Below are 24,057 nucleotides of genomic sequence, written 5' to 3' on the forward strand. Positions count from 1 at the left end.
TATTGAAGAGGAGCTTAAGGCTACATCTAGCTTTAGATGGAAATGGTGCGATGATCATTTTGGAAATCCTGCCATAAGAACAAGAGAGGAAAGAGGTAGCACTTGAGCTTTTTATCACATCTGTACTATAGAAGAGGTTAAATACATAGAAAAGAAAACCATGGGTGACAGTGCTAGCCCAAACAGTGACACACTTAATAACTGCTATTGGAATTTTTTTAAAGATTAAAAACATTAACATTGGATAATTAGGGAAGGCTAAGGAAAAAAGCTCAAATTTAGCCCTAGAGAATAAGTTGTATACTGTTAGATAAATCTTTAAAACTGAGAAGCCTACCTTTCCAACATAAAACGTAATGTTACATCATTTGACATTTATTCTCATTCAATTTGGTTTTCCTGAAATGTCTCAAGATTCTAGGAGGATCGTAGATCAAATTATCTGTAAGTGCTATATGTAGTTGATGCTGTTTTAATCTCAGTAATAACACATTCAGTACTATCTAAATATAGAGAGACTTAGCATATCAGTTAGAAATCTATTCCTTCTCAAGTAAAGGGTAACTAAATAGCAGTAAGTTAAACAGAGTTGGTTCCTTTTTATCACAAATGAAGACATTTAGGGACAATTTCTGACATTCCTTTGGCTGCTCAGTGATGACACTAAAGTCATTTTAAAATGATGATCTTTCTTGAAGTAAAAAGCTTGGAAAATTATACTTTTTTACTATTCAGTGAATGTTAAAGAAAAAATATATAGTCAACAAAACTAAAAGACAGCCTACAGAATGGGAGAAGATATTTGCAAATGACGTATCAGATAAAGGGCTAGTTTCCAAGATCTATAAAGAACTTATTAAACTCAACGCCAAAGAAACAAACAATCCCATCATGAAATGGGCAAAAGACATGAAGAGAAATCTCACAGAGGAAGACATAGACATGGCCAACATGCATATGAGAAAATGCTCTGCATCACTTGCCATCAGGGAAATACAAATCAAAACCATAATGAGATACCACCTCACACCAGTGAGAATGGGGCAAATGAACAAGGCAGGAAACCACAAATGTTGGAGAGGATGTGGAGAAAAGGAACCCTCTTACACTGTTGGTGGGAATGTGAACTGGTGCAGCCACTCTGGAAAACTGTGTGGAGGTTCCTCAAAGAGTTAAAAATAGACCTGCCCTACGACCCAACAATTGCACTGTTGGGGATTTACCCCAAAGATACAGATGCAATGAAACGCCGGGACACCTGCACCCCGATGTTTCTAGCAGCAATGGCCACTATAGCCAAACTGTGGAAGGAGCCTTGGTGTCCATCGAAAGACGAGTGGATAAAGAGGGATGTGGTTTATGTATACAATGGAATATTACTCAGCTATTAGAAATGACAAATACCCACCATTTGCTTCAACGTGGATGGAACTGGAGGGTATTATGCTGAGTGAAGTAAGTCAGTCGGAGAAGGACAAACATTATATGTTCTCATTCATTTGGGGAATATAAATAATAGTGAAAGGGAATATAAGGGAAGGGAGAAGAAATGTGTGGGAAATATCAGAAAGGGAGACAGAACGTAAAGACTGCTAACTCTGGGAAACGAACTAGGGGTGGTGGAAGGGGAGGAGGGCGGGGGGTGGGAGTGAATGGGTGACGGGCACTGGGGGTTATTCTGTATGTTGGTAAATTGAACACCAATAAAAAATAAATTAAAAAAAAGAAAAAATATATATATATTCTAAATCAGTAAAATCTTAATTAAAAATCACATGAACCAATAAGATTTTGTGGTTGTTTTTGTTTTAATTTCAGATTTTCAGTAACTTACCTGGCAATTTGAAAAATTAAAATGTGATGGGTAGATATGTAATAGTGTGATTGGTAGGTATATACAGCAGAAGTATCTCAATATGTTAAAGCATTTTAAATACTGCCTAGTATGACTGCCCCATAAATTATTCTTTCAGGACAACAGTTGGGTACAAAATGAACACTGCTATCATTAGCAAAGAAAAATTATTTTGCAATATTCACAAAATAAAAATTTATTCTGTTTGATTATAAGCACTCAGTTCCAGAAAGTTTACTTATAAGTTTGACTTTTTCCAGGGTGCCTGGTGGCACAGTCAGTTAAGCATCAGACTCTTGGTTTCTGCTCAGGTCACAATGTCAGGGTCATGAGATCAAGCCCCAAGTTTGGCTCCATGTTCATTGAGGAGTCTGCTTGAGATTCTCACTCCCTCTGCCCCTCCTGCTCATGTTCTCTCTATCTCTCTCTCTGTTTTAGACAAGTTGATGGCTAGTTCTTGATTAGAGACTGGTTTGTCATCAGTCAAATATGTGGTTGCAACAAATAATAATTTCAGCTGGATTCCATTTTTTTCAACCTCCCTAATCCACTGAAAGCACGTTAGCATCCCACCTCACATGTAGTGACTTATTATTGCAGTGATTTCTGTAGCTCAGAACACCAAGTCTAAGATCAGAGTATAGTAGAAGGGGAAGGGGGGAATCTAGCCATATCTGACTCCCCACAATAAGACAGTGGGTGACATCTTAGGCATTATTGTACAGAAGTTCTTCCTTTCCAACTCTAAGGGAGCCATCATCTAACACCTAAGTCTAGGCACACAGCTTCTTCAAACACAGCACATAATAAGAAAAAGGGGAAAACGAGTAATATATAAGCATTTAATACCTGTTTCACTGATGTTACATAAAATGATTGCCTTAAGCCTCCAGGATTTATTTTCAAGAAGCATTTAATCAATGATATTACACATAATCATTGTAAAGAGAATTATTGTTCATTTGACAATCATTTATGGTTTAGCTATGATGTGACAAGCACTTTCTCAAGTTTTCAAGAGGTAGAAATTCTGAGGCTTATTTTAGGCACAGTTTTTCAAAAAACAAATATATTGGACTTGACATTTTATAAAATCTTTGCAAACAAAAGCACCCCACATCTATAATAAAAATAATAACGAAAATGTCAATACATAAAAACAATTGCTTCTTTATAGTCTAGAAAAAAAGAAATAACATTTACAATAGGATCAAAAACACCAAACACCTAGGAATAAATCTAACAAAAGTTGACCATGATCTCTGTAATGAAAAAACAAAACATTCATGAGAACAATGAAACAAGACAAAGAGTAGCACTATGCTCCCAAATGGGAAAATTCAGAAATTTAGAGATTTCACTTGTACTTAATTTGACATACAAGTTTAATTCAATTCCAGTGAAAGCCCAACTCATTATTTTTGGATATTTGGCCACTAGTATTAATATTTATACTAAAATACAAGGTATCTAGAATAATCATGACAATGAATTAAAAAGTTCAGGACTTAATCTATTTGATTTTAAGACATTATAAACAAAGAAAAAATAAAATGTGGGATTGACACAAAAATATATAAATAGACAAAAGGGATAGGGTGGGAAGGTGAAATAAATACAACAATGGTGGTTGTAAAATTTAAGTACATTACGATTGAAAAAAGAAGCCGACAAAAAGAATATACATTGTATGATTCCATTTATATGAAGTTCAAAGTTAGGGAAAACTAATCTATAGGTTAGGAATTAACATAGTTATTTTTGGAAGTGGTGAGGATAGTAATTAGGAGAAGACAGAAGACGACTTTGGAAGTTCTTGAACTGATCTATTCCTTGATTTGGGTGCTGCGGTGTTCACTTTGTGGAAATTCATTATACTTATGATTTGGGCATTTTATTTATGTTTATTATACTTTGATAAAATAATACATAAATCTCAACATTGTACCAGCTATAACCGATATAACATTATTTTAAATTAAGAATAGAATTTAGATTATTTAAAAAATAGAACTGGTTCAATTTACAAAGGAAAAAAAACCCTATGGAATACATAAAAATAAATTTAATATAATATGTGTAAAAATCATTACAGATTATCAAATATTATATCAAAGAAGATTTGAATAAATGAAATATGTATCCTGCTCACAAACGAGAAGACAGTTTCATAGATGTTGACTAAACTTTAAGTTAATAATCAAATTCAATGGAACAAAATTTCAAAGTCATTGATCTTGTCATTTCCCAAATTGACTGACTCCCACACACAATAAATTTCAAAATAGCCAAATTAATCTGAAAAATAAAATGAGAGAGTATTTGACCTAATTAATTAACTGTAAAAGTCTTAAATTAGTTCAAAGACAGGCAAACAGATCAAAGGAACAGCAGAGGGCATATAAACATACAGATATGGAAACTAAGAAACTAGCAAATAACTAGTATTTTCCAAAAAACTGAATTACAGAATTTGTCTACTAAAAACCCCAATTAAAAATTAAACTTTAGGGCAGCCTGGATGGCTCAGTGGTTTAGCGCTGCCTTCAGCCCAGGCCGTGATCCTGGAGACCCCGGATCGAGTCCCATAACAGGCTCCCTGCATGGAGCCTGCTTCTCCCTCTGCCTGAGTCTCTACCTCACTCTCTCTCTGTCTCTCATGAATAAATAAATAAAATCTTTTAAAAAAATAAAAGTTAAAATTAAACTTTATAACTATTAGGATAAAATATAAAATAAAATATATGATTTCTATGAAGGGGAAGTATTTCTTAGGCAAGTCTCTCAAAGCAGAAGTTAATAAAAGAAATATATTTAACATATAAAAATCTAAATATTCTCTTTAATAAAAAAATCATAAAGACAAAAAAACCTGGGAGAAATTCAGTGACTGAAAAAATATAAGTAAACAATATATAAAGAATTTCTATGAATATAAAATAAATTATAACAGAGAAATCAAATAGGGCTTATCAGCATCCAAACTGGCAAGGGAAAGTCAAACTTTCACTCTTCACAGATGACATAGTACTCTATGTAGAAAACCCAAAAGACTCCACCCAAAAAACGCTGGAACTGATACAGGATTCAGCAAAGACAAAGGATATAAAATCAATGCATTGAAGTCAGTTGCATTTCTATACACTAACAATGAGACAGAAGAAAGAGAAATCAGAGAATTGATTCCATTTACATTTGCACCAAAAATCATTAGATATCTAGAAATAAACCTAATCCAAAAGGTAAAGGATCCGTACTCTGAAAACTATAGAATACCCATGAAAGAAACTGAGGAAGGCACCATGAAATGAAAAAATGTTCCATCCTCATGGATTGGAAGAAAAATATAATTAAAATATCTATACTACCCAAAGCAATCTACACATTCAATGCAATCCCTATCAAAATACCATCAACATTTTTTACAGAGCTGGAACAAACAATCCTAAAATTGGTATGGAGCCAGAATAGACCCCAAATAGCCAAAGGAATGTTGAAAAAGAAAACTAGGGATCCCTTGGTGGCGCAGTGGTTTGGCGCCTGCCTTTGGCCCAGGGCCCGATCCTGGAGACCCGGGATCGAATCCCACATCGGGCTCCTAGTGCATGGAGCCTGCTTCTCCCTCTGCCTATGTCTCTGCTTCTCTCTCTCTCTCTGTGTGACTATCATAAATAAATTAAAACCTTTAAAAAATAAATAAATAAATAAATAAATAAATAATAATGAAAAAAGAAAAAGAAAACTAAAGCTGGAGGCATCACAATTCTGGACTTCAAGCTGTATTAGGAAACTGTAATCATCAAGACACTATGGTACCACAAAAAAACAAACACAGATCAATGAAACAGAATAGAGAACCCAGAAATGAACCCTTGAACTAAGGTCAACCAGTCTTCCACAAAGCAAGAAAGAATATCCAATGGATAAAAAAAGACAGTCTCTTCAACAAATAGTGTTGGGAAAATGGGACAGCCACATGCAGAAGAATGAAACTAGACCACTTTCTTACACCATATACAAAAGTAAACTCAAAATGGATGAAAGACCTAAATGTGAGACAGGAATCCATCAAAATCTTAGAGGAGAACACAGGCAGCAACCTCTTTGACTTTGGCTGCAGAAACTTCTGCTAAACATGTCTCCAAAGGCAAGAGAAACAAAAGCAAAAATAAACTACTGGGACTTCATCAATATAAAAATATTTTGTACAGCAAAGGAAACAGTTGACAAAACTAAAAGGCAATCTGCAGAATGGGAGAAGATATTTGCAAATGTCTTATCAGATAAAAGGTTAGTATCCACAATTTATAAAGAATTTATAAAATTCAACACCCAAAAAACAAACATTCAGTCAGAAAATGGGCAGAAGACAAGAACAGATATTTCTTCAAAGAAGACATACGAGTGCCCAACAGATACATGAAAAAGTGCTCCACATCACCCGGCACCAGGGAAATACAAATCAAAACCACAATGAACTCTACTACCTCCCACCTGTCAGGATGGCTAAAATTAACAACTCAGGAAACAACAGATGTTGGTGAGGAGTAAGGGGAACCCTCTTATACTGTTGGTGGGAATGCAAACTGGTGTAGCCTCTCTGGAAAACAGTAGGGATGTTCCTCAAAAAGTTAAAAATAGAGCTCTCCTATGACCCAGCAATTGCTCTACTAGACATTTACCAGGAGTATACAAATATAGTGATTCTATGGGGCACATGAACCCCAATGTTTATATTGGCAATGTCCACAATGGCCAAAATACAGAGAAAGCCCCAGATGTCCATCAACAGATGACTGGATAAAGAAAATTATATATATATATATATATATATATATATATATATATATATATTTTATTTATAAGACTTATAATATATATATTATAATATATTATATATATACTCATATTACCAAGGTATCAAAAAGAATTAAATCTTGCCATTTGTGATGACATGGATGGAACTAGAGAATATCATGCTAAGTGAAATAACAAGTCAGTTAGAGAAGGACAGATATCATATGACTTCACTCATGTAGAATTTAGAAACAAATGAACATAAAGGACGGGAAGGAAAAATAAAATAAGACAAAACAGAGAGGGAGACAAACCATAAGAGACTCTTCACCATAGGAAACAAACTGAGGGTTGCCAGAGGGAGATGGATCAGGAGATGGGGTAGCTGGGTGACAGGCATTAAAGAGGGCATGTGATGTAATGAGCACTGGGTATTAAATCCAACTGATGAATCACTAAATTCTACCTCTGAAACTAACAATACACTATATATTAATTAAATATAATTTAAATAAGAAAAAATTTTAAAGGTCCTATCAAGTCAGTTCACAGAAGAAGAAATAAACTTCTTTTTTGAGATCATTTTGGCTGTGTGCATTATAGATTATAGACAAATGAGGTAGTAATTAGGAAAATAAATAGATGTCTATGGCAATAATCCAGGCGAGAGTCATTAGTGGTACAGATTAAGAGTATTGGTGGAAATTCTGATACATAATCAAATTCTGTGCATAATCTGCTGATTGTGCCCATGGGATTTACTGATGAATTACATACAAAGTGTGAAAAATGGAAGTGTCAAGGATAAGTGCAAGATTGCCAGCCTAAGGAGTTGGAAATATAAAGTTGTCATTTCCTGAGGTGGGAAGACTTTATAAGAAAAAGTTTTGTGAAGAAATAACAGGAATTCAATATTGAATCTGTTAAATCTGAGATGCCCACGAAATATCCAAATAGAATGTCTATGAGGCAGCTAATGTGTTCATCAGAATTTCAGGAGAGATTTTAGGATCAATAAATATATAAATTTGCAAATTTTCAGGGTATAGGTGGTTGAAGCCAAGAGAATAGCTAAATAACTGAGAGTAAATAGAGAGGAGAGAAGAAGGCCACAGATTGAATCCTGAAGTACTCTAAATTTAAAACTGTGAAGATAAGCAAAAAAAGCCCAAGAGTAAAGAAGGGCAAAAAGAAGAGAAGTAAATAAAGCATTTAAGAGGAAGAGTGGGATTGAATAGATGTCAAAGGCTGCCATTGATTCAACTGAGGCAGGAACTGAGAATTTGCTATTTAGAGGTAGCATATATGTCTTTAAACAATGTGAAAGAAGATTTGGTGGAATGGTGAAGATTTAAGACAGAACAAGAAGAAAGAAAACAATTCTAGAAAATTATTTTCAGGAATTTTGTTGGAAATACATAATATCAGGAGAAAGAATTAGGATTAAAATAGTTTGTTGCTTATTTGTGTGTAGTTTTTCTTTTAAATGGTAGTAATAACAACATGGGTATATCCTGGGGGATGTTTTCACAGAAGAACAGATTATGAAGATGGTGATGGTGGAGCAAATTGTGACATAAAGAGTAAATGAGTAAATGAGTAAATGAGTAAATATCTTTAAATATATTTTAATTAAAAACTTTCACAAATCAATAAGGAAAAGAGGGGTATCTCAGTAGAAAAATAAGCAAAGAGAATAGCCAATTTATAAATGCAAAAATGCAAATATTTACTAAAAGATTTTTAAATATCTTTAAAGATATTATTTTAAAGAAATTTAAAAATCTTTAAATGTAAGGATTTAAAAATGTAAAAATTACAATTAACACTTTATTTTAGAGATTAACATTTTATTTTAGAGATTTATTTTAGAGATTAAAATAATAATAACTATAATATGTAAGCATCTCTAATCTATCCAATTGAGAGGGAATAAAATTAGAACAATACCATTTGTTATGATCATTTGTCAGTATTGTCTACAGTGAAAATGCACAATCCCACATTTATAAATTTTCTAAGAGAAATCTCAGAAAATTTTGAAAAGATTTATTTCCAGAGATGCTAAAAAAGCTATTATCAGCAATACTTAACAACTGAGACAACCCAAATATCCATCAATAAAGGCTTGATCACATAAGTTATGACACAATTTTACTATGGAATAAAAATCAGTCACTAAAAATTACCTTATTGATATCCATTGATAAAGAAATGATCAGTAATATATTAAATAGTTGACAGTGGAGTATTATTTTATTTTTCTAAAATTGACTATGTATAGAAAAAAAGATGAGATTCCCCCAAATGCAACTTTTTATTTCTGTATTACACAATTACAGGTTTTTTCACCATGCACATGTTCTATATCTATAGATCCTTAGTTTTTATACAAAGAATAAAATATTTTAATATTAGAATTATAGAAGAAATGAAACAAATCTCTAACAACTTTCCATTAAAAAAATCTCTTAAAAAAGCAAAATAGGATATACACTATTAGAGACTCAACTTTCAAGTTCATAATGATGGAAATCATCGAAAATAACTGGTCCTTTGGAATTTACTTCAATTCTTTCACTGATAAGAACATATCAACCACCTCCATCTCAGGGAATAACACTATTATTTTTCTTCAGAAACGAGTCTATCTCATGAAAAAATCCAATCTCTCTTCATTACTTGCCCCTGAACAGGATGTCTATTTAGTCAATTTTCCAGAGCAAGAAAAACAAGAGTTCCATAGTTCACTCTAAATCTCAAAAACCCCAAACAATTATATCAAATAGATGAGGTCCAAAATTGAGACTTTTCAGGGAGTAGTAAAAGCCATTTTGCCTTGAAGGTGCCTCTGCTTTTAGAACTAAATGATGCAAACTTCCATAAAATTCTGTCACTGGAGATTTGTGAGAATCAGTCAGTGTCCCTTGGGGCTGATGATTGCTCAGTGTTTTCTGTATCATGGTGCCAGACTTGACTGTTAACACTTTTTGTTATTTTTATCTTCTATGACTAAACTGAAGCCTTGGAAATTGAGCCATTCAGTTTTCATTGCCTTAGGATAAGTAACAGTTAATGATTACAGAAAGGCAAACTATAGTAGACATATCCACAAAGAAGTCCTAAAAAAGCCTGAGATGACAAGTGACTATTGATCTTCATTGGGATGCTTGATTCTTGCCTGGTATAAAAAATATATTTGCCCTCCTTGTTGATCTTTACACAGAAGTCTTCTTAATTACTCCAAGAGTTTAAAAGACCATGGTTGTCTCTTAAGGACATTTTAAGGATCACTTTAAGGCAAAAACAACTATGTTGTTTAATACTTAAAATGTCTTTGAGTGGTACTACCTTCATAAAGTTTGAATTCCAGTTCTGATTTTTAATTTCTGGGACACATTATTTCACTAATATCAATCTCCTCCATAGTATCAAGTAGAATAACAAAATATAAATTTGTTGTTAACTGTTATGTTGAAATAAATGAAAGTAACAACTCTGCTTTTCTTTACACAGTCTTTTTAAAAATTACCCATTTCTTTCAATGAAATTGCAAAAGGAAAGAGAAATGCAACCACTATTCATAGGTTCCTCAAAAACCTTAGCTATTTTGTTTTATAGATATTATGAGCATATATACATATTCATATATATATTGCATATACATATATATGTTGAGTATATATGTTCAGCACAGGAACCATGGCATAATCTTGACTCTGATTCCTATTGTTAAGCCTCTAAATATCAACCTCATTTTCTCAAACATGGTCTCTAAAGCTTTTCTCAGTTCTATGAGAATTTTCCACAAGTTTTTTTCTAAGTAATTCTTTCTTTTTAACTAAATGTAAACAGAGTTCTTTTCTATTGCTTACAACCCAAAATCTTACTGATATAATTCAATTGAAAGCCTTAGCAAAACTGTCATATAGCATATAATTTAGCAATGTTACTTATTATATTTATCACTATTTGGAGAGATTTTTTTCATAAAGGATTTGTAAATGCTGGAATCATTTAAATGTATTCTTTACATATTCCTCAGGAAAAGCATCATTGCAAAGCATCTAGAATAAAACATGTCTGTTTTGTTTAACATTTGTTCCCAAGTTGCTAGCAATGTGTTTTGTACATAGGGGTGCTCTATGAATATTTGTCTATGGATGAATCAATAAATGTCTCTCCGAATTAATGAATAAATTAATGAATCTGGAAGGATGCTCGTACTTTGCATGTTCTCTACTCTAGTCTTCCTGAGGATTATGCATAGACCACTCTACTAATACAGACAAAAATTGAATGAGATCATGTTATTTGAGCTACATTTTCAGTTAAGAAAATTGAGGCACTTGGGCAGCCTGGGTGGCTCAGCGGTTTAGCGCCACCTACAGCCCAGGGCGTGATCCTGGAGACCCAGGATGGAGTCTCAAGTCAGGATCCATACAGGAGCCTGTGCCTGTGTCTCTGCCTCTCTCTCTCTCTCTCTCTCTTTGTCTTTCTCTGTGTGTGTGTCTCTCATGAATAAATAAATAAAATCTCTAAAAAAAATTGAAGCACAAAATGGTTAAGAATATTTCCCTAAATCATACAGTTAAAAAGTGACAGAGTTTTCATTAGATACCAGACAGCCTTATTCTAATATCTTCTCTGACAACATATGTATGTACTTCTCATTGGAGTTACTTGGAGAAACGAACATAAAGAAGGAAGAGACAAAAAGGGAGGAAAGAATGTAGAGAAGAAGAAATGACTATTGCTAACAAAACCACGTTTACAAAACCCTATTATTTTAACTCACCTAAAACAAAAAAATCTTACTTGGCTCACATACAAAAATATTATGTTGAAATAATTATACATTTAAGCATAAATTATGTAAACTAGCATTGTTCTGCCATGTATTGGTAATAAACTACCTCAAATCAGTGCTCATCTAAAACTAAAAGAAAACTTTCACTTTTACCATGATTACGTTTTGCTATATTTTAAACCACATGCAATGCCTTAGTTTCTCCCATAAAACTTATTATTTAATAGGAAAATAGTGCCTGCTAATGCTTCACTCACTCTCAAAGGCAAGAAACATCATTTACAATGATTAAAAATGTTATTTATGAAAATATAATTTCAACATCCTATCTTTACCATAGATCCTATAGTATCCTAGCAAGTAAAATATTGCAAGACAAAAGTGATTGATGATAAAGTCCATGGGACCAGCTGATAAACACTGAAACTATGATCACCCTGAAACGTTTCACTAACAGAGCATCAACAGTCCGACAAGACTATATTTTGGTTGTGAGCTAAAAGGCCCAAGCACAGTTGGAAGTGCTGGAAAAATTGCTTTAAGGCTCCATTTACTCATGCAGAACTAATGATGCATGAGAAAAAAATGAGTCCCAAGTTTAAGTAATTTTGGGTAATGGAGCAAAACATATTCCCCCACTGAAGATCCACATGGCACATTAGCAGTTTGAGGATTCTGATAAGTCATATAATAAAGCCATTGATTCAATTTTGTTTATTCCATGACTTTAAATTTTTAACCACAAACCTCGCAATTTTTATATTAAATATTTAAACTTTCGACACACTAATGTTCCTTGGAACACACAATAAAAAAAAATGCTTTAAGAATGACTATGCACACTGATAATCTGTGCTATAGGATACTAAGAACAAGATGGTGGTACAAGTAGCAGTTAAGTTTTTACACTCTTCAAATCTCCCGCATTAAATTTACAAAATAAAATAAGGAAGCAAAGCAAAAAAATTACAATGTTTCCCAAAACCCAAAAAGGTATCTCCATGAACTACAATAGGTAAGTAGGTGTATTCTAACTATTGATAGTTTTGACATGAGTGGTGTCATCATAAAAATAGATAAAATGGAAAAATGTCTCAGAAGTGTAGGCTATATTTGATGATTTCACGAAAACAAACAAAAAAAGAGGTACTTCTAGAGAAACAAAATTAAAAACATGGTGTTGACCCACCCCTACTCCTGAAACTAGAAAAGTACTACAGTCAAATCCTGCACAATGTTATTATAAGAAGAAACAAAGGTAAAAAATTGCATCTCTACAGAAAAGAAAAGCACACTAGAAAGAAATACCCAAGAAAGTTGATTAATAAAAAAATTAATAATGTATATTTCAAAATAGACCAAAAGATTGAGAAAATGGAAAAACCTATGAAAGAACCACAGAAATCACCATAAGAAAATTGAAGCAAATATGTAAAATATTTAAAAAGAGAGGTTATGAAACTGAGGAAAAAATATTTTAAAATTAAACAAAGAGATTTTGAAATGAAGTGTAAAGAAAATTAAGTAGAAGAGCAAATGAATTAAGTGGGGGAGTTCCTTAAGAAAAGTAAATGCTAAGGATGAGATTTTTCAAAATTTAAGAGCAATAAAGAATGAGAAAAAAAAACCTTCAGAGAAAGTGGCAGAGAACATAGGCAAAGAAGATAAAATATACACATAATAGGCGTTTCTTAAGAACTACAAGTTAATGGAACAGAACAAATACAAAAACTACAATTAAAGAGAACTTTACTAAAGAAAAAAGGAACTTTACACTACATATTGAATGAACAAACTGAATACCTAAAAAAAAATCAAATGTAGGTGACCAAAACTGAGAAAATTTTAGTAAAACTATTGAACTTCTATGAAAAAAAAAAGAAAGAAAAAAGAAAAAAAAACAAAACAAAAAACCTACCAGCCAAAAAGAGCAAGTCATGGATAAAGAAATAATGAACAGATTATTATTAGAGTTTTTCTTGGTTTTATTTTTATTTTTCTAACAGCAACCTTTATTCCAAAGACATTGGAATAACATGTTTAGTTACTTAGGACAAAAAGAATAAGCAAAAGTATGTATATCCAGTTAAGGAGACCTTAAAATATAAAATTAAAGACATATTGCTCTCAATATGGAAAGGCCCTAGGAATGTTTTGTTAATCTATTTCTGAGGATTCTCCTAGATAATGAGCTTCATATATGAAGCTTCTGAAGGCTAAAGAGAAACTGATTTATGGACTTGTGATGATTCAATATATATATAATAGATATAATAATAATATATAATATATATTATATATAATATATAATAGATAATATAATCTAATATCTATTATAATTATTATCTAATATCTATTATAATATAATAATATGTAATGAATATATAATGTATAAATATAATGTGTATATGTATACATATATACACACACATATTACTGCAGAACTGACATAAGTGATGAATAAAAATATAGAATATAAATAATAGCTCTATGCTCTGATTACATAATTTGAAAAATGGGACAAAAAGGTGAGAGTATACAAAACTAGAATCAATTCACTGATTTAACTATAATTACAAGCATATTATGTAAAATAAGATGAAGAGGAAATAGTAGAGGGGAAGATATGGTTACTATCTAATTTCAATATTGTTCATTGAAGTGAACCTTTTCTTGCTAAGAAAAAGTGCAGGACTCAGGCTATTATAAAACACTAGAACAATACTAAATAATGTGAAAATAAGATGAAGTTAATTTTTTTAATGTGCATTTAAGTTGAACAGATGAAAACAAGTGAAAGGCACAGGAATACAAATTAAATTTATTAGAACATATTTTGATTTAAAGTTTAGTTTCGGTAACCTGCATTTTACATAATTTAAAACTCAAAACCCTAAAACTGTAAATGAAATAGAACAACTAAACTAATCATGTAACCATCCAGTTGGTGACATAACTACACAAAAATCATTTACTTCAAATTACTTTAATATGTTGTAGTTTGATTATACAACTCTAATGAAATGGAAACCTACAGATAAAAACAATAATCTTACTTTGTAAACTACTTTCAATAGTAATAATATTCTTACTACCTTTTTATTTTATTTTATTCTATTCTAAAGGGGTTTTTTTGTGAGTATAAGGATAAAGCAAATGAATTTTAAGTTGATTGTTCTTTACAACTGGGATTTTCAGCTTGGAAAAAAGAAGAGATCTGAATAATGTGACATTGGGATAAAACTCCATATTATTTAATTTCATTTTGAAATGTCAATATGCACTTATATTATATCTTTTAAAACTATATATACACAGTTGATATCTCTCTTCCCAGGAAACACCTAAAAACAATGTACCAATCTAGCTCTAACTTTTTTTGGCAAGAGAAAACAGAAAGCATTAGAATTATTATTATTTTGTCATAATAAAAGCCTTCAAGATCAGGAGCCAAACAAAACAAGCCCCTACTATAGGCTGTGCTAAATTGAAACAAATTAAATATGTTTAATTCCATGAGTTCATAATGATGCAACAAAGAAAAGAAAAAAACATCCTTATTAAGTAATCTGGATGGTACTGGGGAATTAACTTATTATTTTGGAAATTAGTAAATGTATTTTATCTTTCCTGTGTGAACTGTCCTCCAGGCTTACCAAGGAGTAAATAATTAAATTTATAGATGATTTCAGTCAATATAATTAGTAAGAATGAAAGAGTATCACCATTATGGAACCCTTAATGATTTATTGGATCTAGGCAATTATCATCACGAGTTTTTAATGTCATGAAAAAAAGATATAGATAATATATACCTCCTCAAAACATAGTCTCACCAAAATCTTTCTTTTTCCTAACTTTTACCAACCCTTAGATCTAATTTTCAATTTACAGAAAATGCATAGAACAAAGAAAAATGTATAAGAATAACATGTGGATGAAAATTATGAAACTTCAAGGTCGGATATTACAGAAAAAAATATCCCTGAGTACTTCACAACAGCAAAGGATATAGGAAGAAAAGTTGATGCACGGGTAATTATGGATTGAAAGGGTCATGGAAAATATGGCAACCTAAAAATAAACAAATAAAAAAGAAAACACAGTAACCTAATCATGTCTTATTAAAAAAAAAAAAAAAAATCTGATTCAGAGACTCCTGGGTGGCTCAGCTCAGCAGTTAAGCGCCTGCCTTTGGCCCTAGGCGTGATCCTGGAGTCCCAGGATCGAGTCCCACTTCGGGCTCCCTGCATGGAGCCTGCTTCTCCCTCTGCCTGTGTCTCTGCCTCTCTCTTCTGTCTCTCATGAATAAGCAAATAAAATCTTAAAAAAAAAAATCTGATTCATATAAGCAAATTTTTAAAAAGAGAGAAAAGGAGAGGGAAGAGGATTGTAATACAATTAGAAATATTTGAACATTGAGTAGACATTCCATATTTAAAAATTATAACTAAATTATTTAGGTGCAATAATGATATCTTCATGTTAAAAACTTTTTATCTTAAACATAAGTACAGATGATGAAGTTTTCTTTAAAATATTTGGAGGAGTGTAGCTATATATAAAACAAGTAATTATGAGTAGACAGTTATGGATGAAACATAATTGGTTGGTTAATGATAGACCACTTATAAAATGCCCTAGAATTGTTATATTATTATTACTACTTTTGGATGTGTTTGAATTTTGTCATGATAAAATATTTAAAGAAAAACGCAGGGCAGCCCCAGTGGCTCAGCGGTTTAGCACCGCCTTCAGCCTAGGGCATGATCCTGGAGACCCGGAATCAAGTCCCAAGTCGGGCTCCCTGAATGGAGTCTGCTTCTCTCTCTGCCTGTGTCTCTGCCTCTCTCTCTCCTCTCTGTGCTTCTCATGAATGAATAAATAAAATCTTTAAAAAATAAAAATGAAGAAAAATGCAGATATATATATGTATAGTTTTTAATGTTTAAACTATGTATAGATCTTTAAACATGCCCATATAATATACTTAAAATAAAATTATACTTGTCTATGTAATGTTTTAAATAAACTCTCTCTCTCTCTCTCTCTCTCTCTCTATATATATATATATATATATATGTGATTTTCTTTGAAATATTTTATTAGGGACATTGATGAAATTTAGTTTTATATGACTTATTTCTAATTTGGCCCTCTTTCTCTTTCAGATTATATTTATAATCTGTGAATCTATCTGGGTTGTAGTCCACAGGAAAGATCTTTTGTGCGTATATGAATAAATCACCTTTCTAGAGCAAACTTTCAAAGTCAAACGTGAAACTAGGAATAGAATCACTGATAGAATGAAGAACTAGGTGCACATTTTTTAGAATCACTAATTAAAAGGTGAACTTCATGCCTTCCTGGACTGAAATGGGTAACTTTACCTACATCCCTAGGCTTATAGTTTCTATAACAAAAGCATCATTGGTAAGAAGTTAATAGTGCACACATGCATACATACTATTCAAAAAAAAAAAAACACACACAAAGTATGATTTTTTAAAATAAGATATTTTAAAAGAAGTGAGTTTTAAAATAGTTCATATGTGTTTCAACTTGTTTCCTATGAGCATTCTATGAATTAACACATTGACTTGGTAGCATTTCAAATACTTCTAGGAGTGATGAGCTGGACAGAAAAATGCGTGGACTCTTGAGTCAGATAAACAGGTTAAATATTGTCTCTGCCACATACCAGCTGTGCAGACTTAGAAATGTTATTTAATTTCTCTGAATCTCAATATCCTCTGCATACAAAGTGAAAGGAATAATATTATATATATTATATAAACACCTGGCACATAGTAAATAGTCACTAAGTAGTTAGTAGAAGTCCTTACATTGGAATTAGTATATTTGTGAAATAATTCTTCAATTGCCTACGGAAGGATCTCAAATGAAAATTTTCACTATTAAAAAATAATTTCTATTTACAGTCATTTGAGCACATGTTATCTCAAAATCATTTATAGAGAAAATGAATTAATTCACTCGATATATGAATAAAAATGGGCTTACACATTCATTTTTCACCTCTGGAAACTTCCATTCAAATCCTTGCTTTGGTCTTGAGTGAAAATGAATTTAATGGTCTGCCTCATCAACAGCCCCATTATCACAAAGCTGCCATGCAAGTCAGTATAATTTAGTACAATTGCCATTCTGTCAGTCTCTGCTCAAAATTAAGCCACGATCAAAAATAGCAAATTGTCTTACGATTCTTCCCAGCACATTGACAGAACTGTATCCATAAGTCCTGTTGCCATATTATTTTAGCTCTAAGTAATGGTCATAAAGATATTTTACTCATGATTAATATGTTCCAGAGCTATGATTTTCAAGTTTATCAGTACGTCATGATCAACTTCAACCTTTTAAGAAATATTTATGTCCAGACTCAAACCCAGCAATTCTGATTGTTGGCCTTGGATGGAAATCAGGAATGGGTATTAAAAAATAAATAAGTAAATGCCCAGGAGATTTTGTATGGTATAAAAGCTTAGTCTCTTGCTATTCAGAGTTGGTCCATGGACCAGAAACTCTGGCATTATCTGGGAACTTGCTAGAAATGCAGAAACACAGGTCTTTCACTGGTCTTGAAAAGAATCTGCATTTAACAAGATCACCAAGTGAATCATATGCACATTATAGTTTGCAAAGTACTATCCAAGTTTACTTTAATTCACTGAATTTTCACTTAAGCTATAATTTAGAGCTTTACAAAATATTCACAAATTAAACTTTAGAGTTGCATTAGTAGAATTTTTTTTTTTAATGGGGAATAAAAATAGTATTTCCACAGTTATAAATTCTCTTAAGCCTGAGAAAAGAAATTTAGGCATTTTGAGGTAAGGAAACTCATAGCATTTTTAAGCATCATCATCAACATCATCATAAATGGGTATTCTAACTTTCCACAGGAGTACAAGAAATGTCATCTGAATTTTATCTTAGATTTATAATTGAGCATTTATATTAAGAGCAAGTAAAATTTCAGATTTTTTTTACAGATTGAAGTAATTTATATTCAGTTCCTAAAACAATATCCATCTATGCCTGTATATCTATAAATACATAGTATTCATTTCATGTTCATGAGTGATTGTACAGAAATTAACATAAGTTCATACACCTTTGAATCACTATCTTCCTTGAGAATAATCAACATAGGTTTTCAAAATCCTGAGTGGATTTATATAATATGAGAATTTATTTATTTATTTTTTAATATTTTATTTATTTATTCATGAGAGACACAGAGAGAGAGGCAGAGACACAAGCAGGGGGAGAAGCAGGCTCCATGCAGGGAGCCGGATGTGGGACTCAATCCAGGGACTCCAGGATTACACCCTGGGCTGAAGGCAGGCTCTCAACCGCTGAGCCACCCAGGGATCCTCCATAATATGAGCATTTAGCTGAAAGTTTTTTCTTTCATTCTTTTCATTCAACACAGTAATCTTTTAAAATATAAATCTGACCACAAAATTCCCCTTTATAAAGTTCTCCAAAGCATTCTTCCCCATTACAAATAAAACCAAAACCTAGCTTCTTTGTATGGCCTAAAAGCCCAGGCTACCTCTCTTATAATAGCTCTCCCCTGAACGCACTCACAGACTGGTCCACTTTCTATCCTAGGTCATATCAAGCTCACTTCCTACATGAAGACGATGGACCAATTTCTTCACTCTGCTGCAAGGCTCAGCCTTCTGGCTTTTAAGTGCTGGGCTTCTACGTAGTATCAAATTTCCACAAGAGACTCTTAATCATAGAAAACAAACTGAGGCTCGCTGGAGGGGAGGGGGTTGGGAGAATGCAGTAACTGAGTGATGGAATTAAGGAGAGCACATGATGTAGGGAGCACTGGGTATGATATAAGACTGATGAATCATTGAACTCTATCTCTGAAACTAATAATACATTAATGTTAATTAATTAAATTTAAATATAAAAGAGTAAAATAAAGCAAGAATATAAAAATAAATAGATAAATAAATAATAAATAAACAAATAAATAAATAAATAAATAAATAAATAATAAATAAATAAATAAAGGAAATGACACGATATGTCAGATCTGGCTGCTTTGTAGAAAAATGTCTTCAGGAGATCAAGAGTGGAAGCAGGAACACTATTGCAATAATCCAGACTAGATCCAAAGTGGGCTGTCCAATATGGAAGGAAGCACGAGCCACCTGGTGAGCACTTGAAGTGTGGCTATTCTGAATTAACATATGCTTTAAGTGTAAAATACACGCTGAAGTTCAAAGACTTACTCCAAAAATAAAATATTGCATTGATGATTTAAAAAAAATTATCACACATTGAAATGATAATATTTTGACTATGTTGGATTACATAAAATATGTTATTAAGATATGGATAAATAAATACATTTATTTCAGAGATGCCTGCTCTAAACACCCAGCCCAAAATAGCTACTTAGTCACCTCCCACAGAGAATCCTCTATAGGACTTTCAATCTATTTTCTTATTTCTTAATTTATTTATTTCTGTTGTCCAAAGGATATAAGACTCATGAAAGAAGGGATACAATTTATTATTGTTATAAGAAATATTTTTAAATGGTATTATAAGATTACAAATCCCATAGAGAAGTGCAGAGGATAATCAGAAAGAGCTGGATGAGAGTGCATAAAAAAAATTTTTTTTTAGATTTTATTTATTTATTGAGACAGAGAGAGAGAGAGAGAGAGAGAGAGAGAGGCAGAGACACAGGCAGAGGGAGAAGCAGGCTCCACGCAGGGAACACGACATGGACTCGATCCCAGATCTTCAGGATCACACCCGGGGCTGCAGGCGGCACCAAACCGCTGCGCCACCGGGGCTGCCGAGAGTGTACAAAATTTTAATTCTTAATATTAAAATATCTCATTTATTAAGCATCTACTATACCAGACTCTACACTGGGGTGTTGTATACACTATCTCTTACAGCAGCACTCAAACATAGGCAGATTTGTCATTTTATGGAGACGAAAATCACCATCATCGATTCACATAGATGAATATGTGACTCATGAAGATTATAAAATTTATCAACATTCCTTGACTAGTATATTAGAACCAGGATTTAAACAGAATAATCCATACCCAAAATATCCAACCCCACAATTCCTCCTATTAGATGAGTCAATTGTCCACACATAGGAATCTATATCTATAAAAGGATACTATATAAGAATCAGGTACTTTTAAATATAATATTCCCTATACCTTGATTCCATTAAGATTAGCTCTATGCTATCATAATTCTTATGCTCTACATCAGAGAAAAGTAGGAGATGTGCTAATATGTGTATGAAGCTTGAAATATAAAAAAATTATTTACTTATGTAGATTAAAACTTAGACATCACAGATAAGTCAGGAATTAATTAAGACTTTTCACCGTTAATTTCCTCCTTGCAAATTCTTCAAATCATTTTTAAGTGCTTAAATTTTTATCTTTTTAATTCCAGTTCGCATTTTTAGCACACATGTAGATTTATGAAAAAATTGTGAAGATGGCATGAAGAATTCATATATACCTCACACCCAGTTTCCACTATTAAAATCTTATTATGGTGCTTTTGTTACAATTAATGAACCATTATCAATATATTATTACTAACTCAAGTCAATACGTCATTAAAATGTCCTTGGAGTTTACCTTATGATCTTTTTCTGTTTCAGGATCCTATCCATGATATTACATTTGTCATCATGTCTCCATAGGCTCCTTTTTGCTGTTTCTCAGACTCCCCTTGCTTTTCATGACCTTGATAGCTTTGAGGAGTAGGCATATTAAATAGGTATTTCATAGAATGTCCATAAATTTGGATTGTCTGGTATTTTTCTCATGATTACACTTGGGTTATGTGTCTTTAAGAGGAAGACTACAGAAATAAAGTGCCATTTTCACTACATCTTATCAAGAGAATATAACTGTCAATATTTTGCTTTGGATATCACTATTGATGTTAACCTTTATCACCTGACTGAGATTATATTTGTCAGAATTCTCCATTGAAAAGTTAATCTTTTCTAGTCCTTCACCACCTGACTGAGATTATATTTGTCAGAATTCTCCACTGGAAAGTTAATCTTTTCTAGTCCTTTCCATACTGTATTCTTTGGGAAAAAGTCAACATGTATAGCCTATGCTCCCCACGTAAATAGTCGGGAATTCTATCTTCTCCCACTTTGAGATAGGATTATACGTAGACAAATTATTTGGAGTTCTGATATGAAGAAATGTGTATATATGAACATTTGTATATATAATAATTTATGCAAATATGGATATATAATCATTTATGCAAATATGGAAACATTTTATTTTATACTTTGAGTAATAATCCAATATAACTTAGTTATATTTTTATATTAAAATTGCTCCAACTTCGGCCATTGGGAGCTCATTTAGTTAGCTCTTGAGACCCTTTGACATATCTCCACAATTGTGTGTTATAATTATGTTATCGTTGCTACTGTTTTTGAGCTCTTCCTTACTTTCTGGGACTATAGAATGCTCCAGGCTCATCTTATACATTTTTTGTTACAGTTTTAGATTCAGCCATTTCTGTAAGAATCCCTGGTTCTGTTATTGGAAAACAGTACCAGAAACCAAGACCTGGGGTCTAGATGTGCTGATTGCTGCTACAGTGCCTTTAGGCCCTTTTAGCTAAAGGAAGGAAAACATACATGCTCATACTTACCTGAATATATACAAACTCACTTACAAATACTTCTTGCTGTAACCATCTGTATCGACATTAAGCTAAACTTGAGTTTATGCCTATGTTTCTAGCTCTAATTCATGACCAAGTGGACCATTCTAGCCTCCTACTCTTGACTATCTGTAACTTCTTATGCCTCTAGTGAAAAACCTGGCTCGCAGCTTTCATTTAATTAATTGTTCAATTCTAGTATACATTTACAGTAGTATCAGAATTATTAACCTGTACCTTCATGGGAAATGACTTCATCATGTAGTGTACCTTGCCTATATACAGTTTCTTTTGCCTTTACTCTGGTATACTCCATCCATTACCAAAGGTACTCTCCCCAAACACACATCATAAATGATAATGTTTTGTACATTAACAATACAGTCAGATTGCTTTGTCACATTCTGCACTTCATTCTGGAAACCTCCAGTCTCCTAAATCTGCATATATTAAAGTTCACTTTCTTCAATGTAAAGTTCTATGGGTTTTGAAAACACATAGTATCATGTATCAAACATCAGATATTATAATGAATAGTTTCACCACTCTCTACTTAGGAAATAATAAATGAAAAACAAAAATAAATAAATAATGCAAGAAGCAATGTTGTATATCTGGAGAGATTGCAGAAGTTACTGCCACTATCAAGACTTGAAGGAATGGGTGACGGGCCCTGAGGGGGGCACTTGACAGGATGAGCACTGGGTGTTATTCTGTATGTTGGCAAATTGAACACCAATAAAAAATAAATTTATTATTTAAAAAAAATAAGACTTAAAGGACACAAGGCAATGCTTGGCTGGAGCCAGCAGATCCAATGGTGCCTGAAGTGTCACTGGCAAATAGGAATGATATTTGGAGGCTTTGGCATGCTTCTACAGGGGAATCACATTACAGATTCAGGATTTTGAAGGAAGGCCCTATTATCTTTTGTGAATAACTGTTCCCCTTTTGAAAACAGCTTTTGGCTTGGTATTAGGCCTTAGCTGAAACTGAATGCTTAGACATAGGCCATCAAGTTACCAGCAGTTGTCTGATCCACCAAGCTATAAATTTTGGCAGGCACAGCAGCAACTCACAGAAGTTATATATATGAGAGCAGGCTTGGGTGGGCCCTGAAAGCACAAATAATTTACATGAAGTGGTCCAAATGTCTGTTGTCTTCATTCCTGTTATACTATATTCTGTCTCACACAGCCTACACATACGGCTTCATGGGGAGTTCCAATAATCAGCTGATAGAAGAAAAGAAAACGTGTTTGGCTTACTGGTTTTAGGCAAATAGGTACCACCTGGAAGTGAACAACACCAGCATTACAATCCTCTGGGACATCCCTGAAAAACAGTGGTGAAGGGAAATCCTCTCAGTAGGCAGAACCTTGAGCAGTGCACGAGGTTGTTCATTGAATCATTTTACTCTTTAACAGGCATTACTGAGAACCCTAAATCCATTAAAAAAAAAATTCTAAAAACAAAAAGATTAATCGTTCTTCAGAAAGTCCTTAAATTTTACTTACTCAGTTATTATATATGAGAATATTTTGAACTATATTATTATGTTGAGTTTTTGGAAAAGAAAATCAAAAGGTCAGAATGCAATTGTTTTCAAAAATGCTCAACCAGAGATTTGCCATGAACATAGTTAAGGTAATACTTTGTGTAGAATGCATTTTTAACCCTTTTTTTCCTAATAGCTTGTTACATAATCCTTAGGGGGCAAGTAATTTTTCCAAATAATGGTAATCACAATAGAGTTTAAAGAAATAGAAAGGTAAAGAAGAGAGGAGGCAGAAGAGGAGAAAGTAGTGAAAAAAAAAAAGAATATATGTGTGAATTTCAATGTTACAGGCATAGAATGAGG

General features: G+C 32.6%; 1 long non-coding RNA gene across 3 annotated transcripts in view; it reads right to left on the reverse strand.

The window, feature by feature from the left end:
* The window catches only part of LOC112674803 (uncharacterized), a 167,615-nt gene that overhangs the window by 20,966 nt on the left and 122,592 nt on the right, over positions 1-24,057 (reverse strand). The window contains exon 5 of one of the 3 annotated variants that reach the window (XR_003145577.3): positions 23,462-23,531. The exons of the other annotated variants lie outside the window; for them this stretch is intronic. This is a non-coding gene — a long non-coding RNA (uncharacterized LOC112674803). Of the gene's footprint in view, positions 1-23,461; positions 23,532-24,057 lie in introns of those variants that run through there. 3 annotated transcript variants of the gene reach the window in all.

The sequence above is a fragment of the Canis lupus genome, chromosome 14 (assembly GCF_003254725.2).
Source record: "Canis lupus dingo isolate Sandy chromosome 14, ASM325472v2, whole genome shotgun sequence".
Taxonomy (NCBI): domain Eukaryota; kingdom Metazoa; phylum Chordata; class Mammalia; order Carnivora; family Canidae; genus Canis; species Canis lupus.